The sequence below is a fragment of the Nesoenas mayeri genome (assembly GCF_963082525.1).
Source record: "Nesoenas mayeri genome assembly, chromosome: 11".
NCBI classification, from domain to species: domain Eukaryota; kingdom Metazoa; phylum Chordata; class Aves; order Columbiformes; family Columbidae; genus Nesoenas; species Nesoenas mayeri.
In genome coordinates this window covers 12842145-12853758 of record NC_137563.1, presented here as the reverse complement: position 1 = coordinate 12853758, position 11614 = coordinate 12842145, and the positions used below count along the sequence as shown (strand labels likewise).

Here is an 11614-nt window from a genome sequence, read left to right as displayed (position 1 = left end):
TATCCTGAGAAGCAGTAAGTTCTCTCCTATTTTGAACACTGCAGCCGTGCTGAGTGGGGTGCCGGAGCTGGCTGGCAGGAGGCTGTTCCAAAGGCAAACCAATAGCCCCCAAAATGGGGCTTGCTTCATTTGGACATGCTGCTGAAGCTTACAAAGCAAAAAATTATAAGTTCTGTGTTTCACAAGCTGCTTTGTATTTTTTAAAAGTGTAGTTTGCCAACTGGCTGAAATGTGTAGCTCTCCCCAAGACGGATTTCACCTCTCTGGGAAGGCGGAGGCCTGAGGTGCCAGAGCTGTGATTGATTTCAGGTATGGAGGAGAGAATGTGCTGAACAAAAAGCAATGAACGCACATTTCTCTAATAAACTTCTATCAGACACTAGCTCATTTTTAAAAAACTTTATTTTAAAATACTAATCACTGATCTGCCAACTCACATGACTACACCTAATATATTCAAAAGACAGGTTCTGTTCAGCACCAGTGTCGGTGTTTATGAGTCAAAATAAGGCTGACTAACCTCCCTTGATTTTGTTTTTTAAAATGTAATTTTGAAATCCCTATGCCATTTCTGCGGAGCCAATACCCGTTTCCATGGCAATAGCAGCACACAAAATGTTGACACATTTCAGCAAGTGAGCTACTGAAACATCTGCTGCCCTGACCCACCAGCCAGACGTTCACATACACCCAGCGCTCCTGTTTGGAACTGGTTTACAGGAACCATCAGACAAAGCATCTTCACCCTGGCCCAGCATCCCCACAGTGATGGCCGCAGCTCCCAGCCTGGTGGGAAGGCTCATGCTATAGATAATTCCAATCTACATGGCGATGCGTTCAAGTGTAGTCTTACAAAAGGGGCAGAACGTACTTTGACTGTACTGGAAAACACTTATTCAGTTTTTTTTCTAGAATGATTTCTGATTAGTTCACTCCTTTTAAAGTCCATAAAGAATAACAATTCCCCCCAACACAGCCCTGCAAACGCACCCTAACTGGGTTAAATATAGTTACTGAAAAATGGGCTTCCTACTGACTTGAGGTTAAAGGGAAATACAAAAAGCACTATTCAAAAGTAATATGAAAAATCTATTTATTAATATTTTTCCCCAATCTACATCTGAGCCACCTGCACCAACGTGTAAGACGCTGGTGGCCAAGAGCCTCCCTTCTCAGAGACCTATTTTGAAAAGTGAAAAACATTCCATTTTTCCAAGGTTGAAGAAAACAGGACGTTTGGAGTTTTGTGTTTATCCTTTGGAAGGAACTGCAAGGACAGCTGAATCACCCTCAGGACTGGCACTGACTACACACGTACTTGGAATTATTCAAGTAACTTTGCAATACATCGTAATATTGCAAAAGTCTTATTCAGGGGTAACGCAAAGACTTTTTTTCTCTGTTTCATTCCCTGCATTTCATTTTTCAATCTACTAATCCAAATCACACTGAAAGTTGTAGTAAACTGGGAAGTTATTCGGAGAGCAGCAGCCAGAGTGACACTGAGCGCGCTCCTGGTACAACAGCTTTGATTCATTCAGAGTCCTCAACCTCAGCACTTCACGGGGCTAATTAGTGAAGTGTCTGATTGTTGTGGGTTTCTGACCACAGCTCACTGAAGGGAAGAGGCTCCTCAAGGGGAGACTGGACTCTCCTGCTCTCCAGGGAACACTCGGCTGAGGAGTCCCAATGGCACATCCAGACCCAGCGCCCGGGGCGGGAGGGACGAATCCCCAGGGACTGAGCCCAGAGGGTCTGGGGTGGCTGGAACAGAGCTCAGAGACACCTATGATCATCCCATGATCCGCCCCAGCCTCCTGGAGCTGGGAGAGCGTGGGGCTGAGCAAACCCAGGGCTGTCGGTGTCCTGTGCACAGGGGGACAGTGCCGGCCCAGCCGCAACAAGATGCAAAGCCCGGAATTTGGCATCCAGGAGAGTAACAGGGTAATTAAAAATATAACGAGGACCGTGGCAGCAGGGTTATTGCAAGAATTGCTTTGAACACATTGTGAATTATCTGCATCCACTTAAGCACAGTGATGTCTACCCATTTTTTTAATAATAACAACACCTTACAGCTTCAAAGCACAGTACAGATATAAATTAATTAATATATAACAACTGTGTGAGGAAGCTTAGGAAAACACTGAATTCCTCAAACATCGAGAGCTGATACCATATCAAAGACCAAGAAACTTCTGGCAATTGCCCCATTTCCCAGAGACTTCAAACACAAAATTACAAGAGAACAAAACACCTATACGCTCTGCGTAAACAACCAAAGTTTACAAACCCTCATTAGAGACTGTACTTTAAAAGCACTCGTGAGTCCATGTGAATGAATGCTGTGATGCCAAAAATATTTTGCCCAACGTTAAACTGAGAAAACGCATATTCCGAAGGGATTTTGTTCGGGCAGTGATGGCAACATGGGTTCTGTGCCCAGCGCTGCTGAGCACCTGCCTTGAGCCACTGCGCACCAATGGGACTGCCAGCCACTGCAGACACCTCCCGCCAGGGAGGCTGTTCGCTGCCACAGAACAGATCTGTGTTCCAGGTTTGAATACGAGCACTGCCTTACACCTCAGCGGCATACATGAAATTTGAAGCTGGTAAAAATTGGGCTTGTTGAGAAGAAAAAAACCCCTGACAGAATTCACATGGTGCTCCCTGCCACTGTTCATTTCCTCCCTCCTTCAGTGTTCCTTTCTCTCCCTCGCCCCACAAAGAGGGATGGGGAGGAGACTGAATTTTCCCCTCAAGATGATTTGATTTGGTCTTTGAACAGTGAGTGTGAAATCGAGAGTGTTTATCCTGCTTGGTGGGAAAAACCTCACCATGGCCTGACTGCGGAATTCCAGGTACCTCTGTGAGGAACACAAAGAAACAACAAACAGAAGCTGGAGACTTGGCTGCCAACCTGAACCACAATTTCAACAAGTATGAGAAACGCAGGCACTGACACCCAACAGCCAAAGAAACTACTCCATTCATTAGTTAGTCCCAGTTTTGCAGGTGTTTGGTCAACAGGCTTTGCCAAAGCTTTGTCCAAGTTCCACAGATGCCACAGAAGCGAAGACTCGCGAATGAACCTACTTCAGTTTACACATTAGGAAAACCAAACCAATGGGCAGTATCTCACCAAAAGGTAAAAATTACCAAATTAAAAATAACCATATTATTCAGAATTTTAAGAACCGCAAAGAGCATTCTACTTAAAATACTTGAAGACTAAAGTGACAAGATTAAAACACACACTAAATAACTAATGGTGTACGTATTTTATTAAATGTTATCATATTACATTTTCATATAGACAAAATCATAAACAGTGAAAAATCCAAAGCCCGCAGAACAAAACATCTCTTGTAAGCGAGTATTTTGTAATAGAACATGAGATGTTTTCAGTGAGTCACAGCACGGTTTGCCTGGAAACTCCACGAGGCTGACGAGACCTCACACCCGTTGTCATGCCTGTCTGCCTCGGTCTGGCACTACACAAGCAGTACACTCTGCATAAACCATCGCTGAAAACTCACTTACAAAATGGTACATTAAACCTCAACCCCCGGTTCAATATATGACCTGCCAGAAGCCAAACCAATAACACCGATGAAAATGAGTCAGGTCTTTACCTGTAACTTGATGGCACCTCCACCAACCCAGCAATTTCTGCACATCCACTCCCGTCCTGCTCCCATCAGGCTCTCGGGCTCTGCTGAGCAAACACGTGTGCTGTGCAACGTGGAAACTCCGCTCCATGAGGTCGCTCCTTCCAGACAGCGACTGAGGAATTTATACACACATACCCCAACAAAACATGAAAAAAGCTGCTTCTTCAGCTCTCATATGCCACAAGAAAAGCCTTTTTTTTAAAAAACTCATGACATTTTATTACCCTGAAACTGTGTCTCTCAGGCAGCAACAATCAAATGTGAGTACAAGTGGTTCATTATTGAGCTTGCCCAAAACACAGCGCACATTATCAACACTGGTCGCATCTTTTCAAAACAGTGACTCACCAAAACTGATTAACAGCTGTCAAAATGCTCTTACATGTTCCCAAGGCAAAGAAATATATGCACTTGGGCATGAAAAAGCTTTTCTTCTATATAAATATATTTAATACAACTGTTTTGTTGGCATGTCGGAGAAACGCTGGATCAAAAAACGCTATTTTACTTGAAGCAAGGTTCTTAAGGTCCTTAGTTCTGAGCAGAATTTATTTCACTGTTAAAAAACAGCTTCTGAAGCTGTGACCACTTTGTGTTTTATCCATATTATGGAAAATTTCAGGACACCATGTACCTAGCTGTTCACTGCAATCCTTATTCAGGATATATATGGAACTTTAAGTAACTTGGGACCCAAGTATGTTACTACCTGTTATACTTCCAGTAACCTGGGACTCTTCTTTGAGGAGAGAGACTTGAATATTTAATAGGATCACAAATCTTACTGCAATAAACTAGCAAATGTGAGACTGGGCACTTTGTGTCCCTGTGGAGAAGCAGCAGAGTGTTCTGGGCCAGGATGACGTGACTGGCAGTGGGTACCGTGCTGTGCTCAGGGTTAGCAGGAGAATGGGGGGAACACGCTGATATTTCCCTTGGTTTGTATGTTTTTTTATCATTACTGTATTTTATTTCAATTATTAAACTGTTCTTATCTCAACCCACAAGTTTTCTCACTTTTCTCTTCTGATTCCCTCCCCGATCGCACTGGTGAGGGGGCTGAAGTGAGTGTTAGAAGATACGCAATGGGACCTAAAATGCAAAGTTGTAAGATAGTGTTAAAGCCTCCACCTGGAGAGGAAAAAAGAGGGAACTTTCTTGGATAATATTGGTAAATTGATATTTCTGAATTTTCTAGATGGCCTAAAGCTTTCCCATGCCAGACCAACAAAGCTAGAGAAGTACCAAGAAATCATTGAATAAAATAATAGCAAGGTTTGGCTGTTCCACATTTTATAGCAGAAATAATGTAGCCTATTTTTACTCTTCTTGTGGTAAGATGGGATTTGCATGCCCCTTAGAGACCTCAGTTTGGTGGAAAGGTAGAAAGAATGAATCAATCTATTAAAAAAAATACAATTAGCTAAACTGTGTCAGGAAATTAATGTAACATGGACAGATGTATTGCTAATTATTTTACTGAGAATTCATGCTACCTAAAGAATAAGAGAAAAAGCAAGCCCTTTCAAAATACTGTATGGGAGACCCTATTCAGTAAACTTGACAGGAAAAACTGACCTAAATGCATATTTTGGGGAACAAGATGCTCAATGAATATATGATGTATTTGGGAAAAGCTTTCTCATCATTACATAGGTATCTCCAGGAGAAAGCACCTGTGGTGCTGGATGTGCCTGTGTCTCCTTCTGACCTGGAGATCCCTCTGTCCTTGGACCTCGTAGGACAAGCTTGGAAAGAGCAGAGAGGACCCTGTATGGTACTGTTGGTAACTAACACTGTGAAACATAAAGGAGTCAACTCCTGGATTCAGCACACTAGATAAAAGCAAAGTACAGAGACTGGGTAGAAATCAGAAGGGATCACTCTTTTAACACTAAAACTTGTGAAAACATAACAAACTGCACTTGGTCTGAAGCAGAATCTTATACAGAATTCAACCATATTCAAGGAGTTGCTTTAGAGTTTCTCCCAGGCCCATGTTGTCCAACAGAGGTTCTACTTGTCAAACACACAAGGCCAGTAAAACAATGTGTGATGTATGTGTTTTTTCTACAACCCAGCTGAGTATATTTACAATGATCTTCCTTGCCATTCTTGGGGTATTCCCAGGCAGTCACCTCCAGGAGAAAAGGTGTGAAGAGTTTGTCAGCAGCAAGCAGCAAATCATTCTCCTGATGGAGGAGCTGGACCACGATCCAGAGAGCAGCTTTGAGCTGGACGTGGTGCAAAGGACGAGGAAACTTTCTGCTGTCTGCAGACAACATCGCTGCCCTGCAAACCCTGCTGTGCCAGGGACACTGGCACATGGAGCCAGTGCTGGATGCGGGCAGACCTGCCACTATTTAGCATTTTTACATTTTACACACACACAGACCTAATGCTCTTTTCATGGTATGCATTATAATGCGGGGAACACGTTAGAGCAGGTGGACCTTTGAACTTTTGCCTTCACAGCAAAGTCAATTAGCAATCTGATTTTACATATTCCCTCCTGACATGTGGCTCATAGTCCTGCTGCTCCAACACTCTCCCTGACCTGCTCAGAACCAGGGAACTGCACAGCACAAGACCACTGTGGAAGACACATTTCAACATTCTGTGACACTGAAAAGTACCGTTCCCGTTCCCATAAAGATCAGTTTGAACCCTGAGTCATATGCTTTAATCTCTCTTCTAAATGTTTTCTTGGCTTTCATTATAAAGGCACTAGACTGTTTTGGAATTCATATACATTTCTGCCTGCTTTGAATCTTGCTGAATGATTTCCTCTGGCAGCTGGTTTCATTCTAATTACATGGTTTGAAAAAGTATTTCCACCTACCATTTTTCAAAACTCCCACTTTCTAAGCATCAGTGAATGTCCTTTTGGGCTTGTACTATGAGACATCACAAAGTTATCTTGCCATACTAGTTCCTCTTAATGGACTGACAAACAATCTTAATTAAGTTTTAACACGTCCAAGCTAACCTTTTTCACAGCCGATCATACAAACAATATTCAAGTACTATAGTTAATGAGTGTGTTTAGAAATACTTTAATGCTCTAAAGGAGTAAAGCTACCTGTTCTGAATGAGGGTGACACCGTTCCCACTGCTTTTTACTACTTCTTTTCTTAAGAGACCATGGTAAAATTAGCTTTATAATGTCTTCTGCTAAAGAATGTTAGAGCCCTGTGATAGAATTCTAAAACAAATCTTGGCTTCACAGCAGCAGATGTGGTTCAGTTTAACAAGCCAATAAATATTTTAAGTGACTTGAGAGCTGGGACTTTTATAATATGATCCAGGTTTAAAAGCTAAGAAGGGAGTCAACAGGCTCTAGGAAAAGAAAACATGCAATACCTTTGCTGGTCTCTGTCTACTGCTAAATTAGACAATGTGGATATAAGCTGCTTTCGTGAAAACATTCTATCTTGAGCAATACCTTGAGAAGTTCTCCTAGTGTCATAATGCATATTAACCTGAGAACTAAAGATTTCTGCTGTAAAAGCTTAGTGGACAAAAGTGATCACCAATGGAAGGGAAAATAGATGTACAAATTCAGTAGATGCAAATTCCAAAGCTAACCTCGCTCTTACACTTTCCTGCATGAGATGGTTGGGCTGCTTCATTGAGTTGTTCAAATACCAACACGTGCAGCATCCTCAACGATCACACCGAGAGAGGCTGCCTGAGAAAAACAAACACAAAAGAGAAAGTGGAAATAAAACTTCACACTAGACTCCGCAGGCGTCTTCAAACAGCAACTCAAACCACAAAAGCCAGCGCTGCCCTACGCGTTGGAAAGGAAGGTAAAACTGCACCATCCGAGAGACCCAAAGCAGGGCAGGCCCAGGGAGCGGGCGGGAGGCCGGACCGGTGTGCCCGGCCGAGGGGAACGTTTTAAGGCCCCCAGAAGGGCAGCGAGGCCGCGGGCAGAGGACGGGGCAGCGGGAACAGCGGCTACCGCAACCCCGGGCGCGGCAACGGGGCCGCGAACCCCCGGCGAACCGTTCCTGCGGGCGCAGGAAAGCGCTGCTCCCTCCCGCGCCGCTTCTCCGCTCCCCTTGCAGCGCTCCCTCCCTCCGGCCAGAGCGTTTCCGCGCGCTGCGCCCGGCCCCGGCGGGCGAGCTCTGCCCCGGCGCGCCCGCCTCCTCCGGGGACACAGAACCGAGCCGGGCCGCGGGCGGCCAGCCCAGTCGCCCGCTCCCCCCCCGCGCCCTGCGGCTCGCTGCCCGCCGATCCCGGCGCTCCACAGCCGGCAGGACCCGGGGATCGCCACGACCCGGCCCCACAGCTAGCGCTGCCGCAGCCCTCGGTGCCCCCTCGGCTCATGGCGCAGCGGGGCCGCCCCCCACCTCACAGCTCCCCCCTCAGGGCTCGGCGGGACCCCGCACCGCGCGCGCCACCCCCGCCCCGCGCTCCTCCTAGAGCTCCCCACACACACACCTCGCCTCGCCTCACCTCAGCGCCGGCGGCCCGCCCGGCTCGGCGCCAGAAGACCGAGGCGGCCGCTGCCTCCTCCAGGGGAGGCTCCCTCGGCCCCGGCGCCCCAGGCGCAGCCTCCCGCCCCCGGCGGCGGCTCCCGGGCCGGGGAAGAAGCGGCCGGGCCCTCTCCCGCAGCCCCGCCGCGCCGCGGCCCGTCGCTCTCAGCCCGCCCACCGGGCTCGCCGCTTCAGGGCGCCGCTCCCCGCGCCAGGCCCCGGCTTCCCTGCTTCCCTCCTTCCCGGCCTGCCCCGGCGCCGCCGTCCCCAGGCCCCCCTCCCCCGGCCGGGCTGCGCCTGCGCGGCGGCCCCTCTCCCCATCCGGGTCCCTCCGTGCGGTGTAGCAGGTCGGTAGGCGGGAAATGGCGACTGGCTGCTGAGCGGCTGCGGAGCGCGGAGCCCCGGTGGCGGTGTAAACACAGCGGCGCCCGCCCGGCCCGGCCCGGCCGGTCGCCGGGGACCCGGACACTGAGGGCCCGCCTCCCGGGCACCCCGCACCCGCAGGTAAGTGACGCGGCGGCTCGGGCAGCGCGGGGTCCCAGCCCGGGATCAGGTGGGAAGGCAAGGGGTGGCCGCTCCGGAGTGACCGGCGGGAGCCTCCCCTCAGGGCCTGCCCCGCGGCGGGCCCTGCGCCCCGCGTCCCCTCCCGCCGGGCTCCGCGCCCCGCCGCGTGCGAAGACACTCCGTCCCTCCCCGCTCACCTCCCCTCACCGGCCGCGGAGGCCAGCCAGCCCCGGCCGCGCCGGAGCGGGAGCGCAGCCCGCCCGGGCCAGCCCTGCCCCCGGCGGAGCGGGCGGCGCGGCTGTCACTCCCGCGCTGACACCCCCCGCCTCCCCCTCTAGGCCGAGGCCTGCGGTGAGTCTCCTCCGCCCGGGCGCCCGCCGCCCCCCGTCCCGCCCGCCCCGTCCTGTCCCGCGGCCCGGGCGGCGGTGGCGCCGCGGGGGCTGCGCTGTGCGCGGCGGGGGCGCGTCCCGGCCCGGGCGGCTCAGGGGGCGTAGCTGTGCAGGCGGCATCCCGGCCCCTGCCGCACACGGGCGGGCCGTGCCCAGCGCTGCTCCCGCCGAGCGCCGCGCAGGACGCGCCTGTTGCTGGCTGTTGTTGTCGCTGCGCCGGAGTGCCAGTGCTGGATGTGCTTGTCACCGGCTCCGGGGGGGACCAGGGCGGGGGTGCCGCCCCGCTGCCTCCCCGGTGGGTACCGGGCACCGGCGCGACGCCGTAGGCTGCCCGGGCAGGGATCCCGGGCGGGAAGGGCTGTGCGAAGGATGTCAGCGCGGCTGGGCAGAGAGCAATGGCACCAACTTTGTCTGCTGTCACCTGTGAGGGCGGGAGGGGGGAAGGTGGCCGCGCTGTACTGCCCGGTACCGGGCAAGACCGGGGCCATCTCAGCCCGTTATTGGCATTCCTTGTCAGTCCTGGGAACGCGGCATGAGGTATTAGCACGTTGCATACCACATTGATTATCTGCTTGCTTCTGTGTTACTAAAGAGTACTGTACAAGCCTGTTGCTCAATTTTATGGTACTTAGGAGCACATGAGAGGACAGGTCTTATTATTTCTTTGTGCTTGTTTTGGTGAGCTCTAGCTTAGATCAGCCAAGGATATTTCTTCCTCTTTGAGATGATTATAGCACTTGTTTTGATCCCGAGCCTATTGTTTCTGGTAGAGGTTTTTCATAGTCTTCCAGCTGCTTATGGTGCACTTTTAAACGTAATTTTGGTATTGTATTTATTGACTTGGCCTTTCTTGATAAGTTTCTACTGTGCAATACAGTAGTCCGTGAAGAGGATCTCTAAGTATAACTATTACTCTGTTGCCTTGGGCAAGTCGCAGCCTCTTTTGCCATTTCTCCATCAGTAAAACGGGGATAATAATACCTCAGAGAGTTGTTACAAGAAGTAGTTAATGTTTGTAGAGGACTTAAAAGACCTAAGTGTTATTAATTAAGCCCCATGACACATTAAGGTAAGAGTTAGCGAACCAGGTTTACACATGGATGAACCGAGGCAGGAAGAGATTATGATTTAGCTAGAGTAACATTGGATCTGTGACAATCGCAGAAAACAAGTTGGAACTACTTCATGCTGTAGGCACAAGCGAACAGGTCTGTATAACAGATATGCTTCCAAGATTATTTGCCCCTCCCTCACTTCCCCCTCCAATTTCAAGCCTTTGTATTTAGGAGGTTTTGCCTGTTGTGACTCCAGTTGAGGGGATAGCTCCAACGACACTTGTGGCTTGCCCACTTGAGAGTGTTTCAGCAGTCATAACAAGATATATGTTCTAGGATGCAAGCCAAATCCAGACTTAAATTCCGTAAAACATTCTCCACTTTTCTCCTGAAAACATTGTGTAGAACTTAGTTAAGACTTGATCCCGTTCCAGTCAGTGGAGTATGCACTAAAGCTGACATTCCTGTTTCATCTGAGAAAGATTTTTCATTAAAGAAAAAATTCTCTTGTCAGTCTGTCCCAGAGATTTAATGGTTCAGTTAGATCATTTTTCTAAAGTTGTAAACACTCCACATATGCTGGAGCTGTACATGCTTTTTCATAATTTAAAGGTAATTTTCCATCTTCAGACTTCTATCCCAAGTGTTGATAACCTCCTTCCACTGTGGTCATTCCCCAGCACACTGACGTGACACTATTGCAGGCTGAACAGCATTAAGCAGTTAAAAAAAAAGGAGTCTACTGAATTGAAAAGGAAACTTAGTCTTCATCTTACAAAGTTTTTCCATACTGTATTGGCTTTTATTTTCTTTGATCACTTGTAATGCTGTTGAGGTTGACACTAACAAAAGTAGTGTTTTCAGAGAACTTTAAGAATCACATTTTCTCTTCTGACAGTTTTCTATGCAAATATTGCATTCCCATGGAAGAACCATTTTCACAGGTGTAAGTGGAATAATAACTTGGAGAACTTGCACGTTTTTGTAAGAACCAATACTGAAAGTCAAACTGAACTGTTTTGGCAAGAGCTTGCAAGAAAAGCTTGAGCAGGGAGGTTGGACACGATGACCTCCAGAGCTCCCTTCCAACCTCAACCCTTCTGTGAGTCTGTGAAAGCAGGACTGGAATTTGGCAGAAATTTAAAATTAATGTACATTTCTAGACATAAGTATACTCTGACAGAAGCCTGAAGCTTCTTGCCTTTTTGAAGGAATAACTGGAAATTTCAGAACATCACCATGATGATAATTTCAAGATCCCAGCTGAAGCCAATGTAATTGTATAATTCTAAAATTGCCTTTTGCAGTGTATGGGTTTGCAACTTTTCCCCATTCAGCCCCTCTCCAAGCTCTTCCCTATCCACGTGTTTTCAGGCTTGTCTCCCTGGGGAGCCAGGTCTGTGTATTGCAGTGTTTGCACTTGGGTGATGTCAGCACAGGACAGAGTTATCCCAGATTTAAAGCCTGTGGTGTCCCCCTCCCCCTGGGACTACATCCTTATTCGGTAC

At 48.6% G+C, this 11614-nt stretch overlaps 1 protein-coding gene and 1 long non-coding RNA gene across 3 annotated transcripts in view; one reads left to right on the top strand and one right to left on the bottom strand.

The window, feature by feature from the left end:
• Positions 1–3354: 3354 nt before the first annotated feature.
• Positions 3355–8262, bottom strand: LOC308044586. Its single transcript, XR_013922633.1, has 3 exons — positions 8139–8262; positions 7263–7365; positions 3355–3786 (listed from the first exon to the last, which is right to left on the bottom strand). It is a non-coding gene; the product is annotated as an uncharacterized lncRNA (long non-coding RNA).
• Positions 8263–8523: 261 nt separating this feature from the next.
• The window catches only part of CTDSPL2 (CTD small phosphatase like 2), a 39231-nt gene continuing 36140 nt past the window's right edge, over positions 8524–11614 (top strand). Inside the window, exon 1 of one of the 2 annotated variants that reach the window (XM_080351359.1) lies at positions 8524–8662. The gene's annotated coding sequence lies outside the window, so the exon portion shown is untranslated. The remainder of the gene's footprint in view (positions 8663–11614) is intronic. The other variant, XM_080351358.1, reaches the window with a different exon arrangement.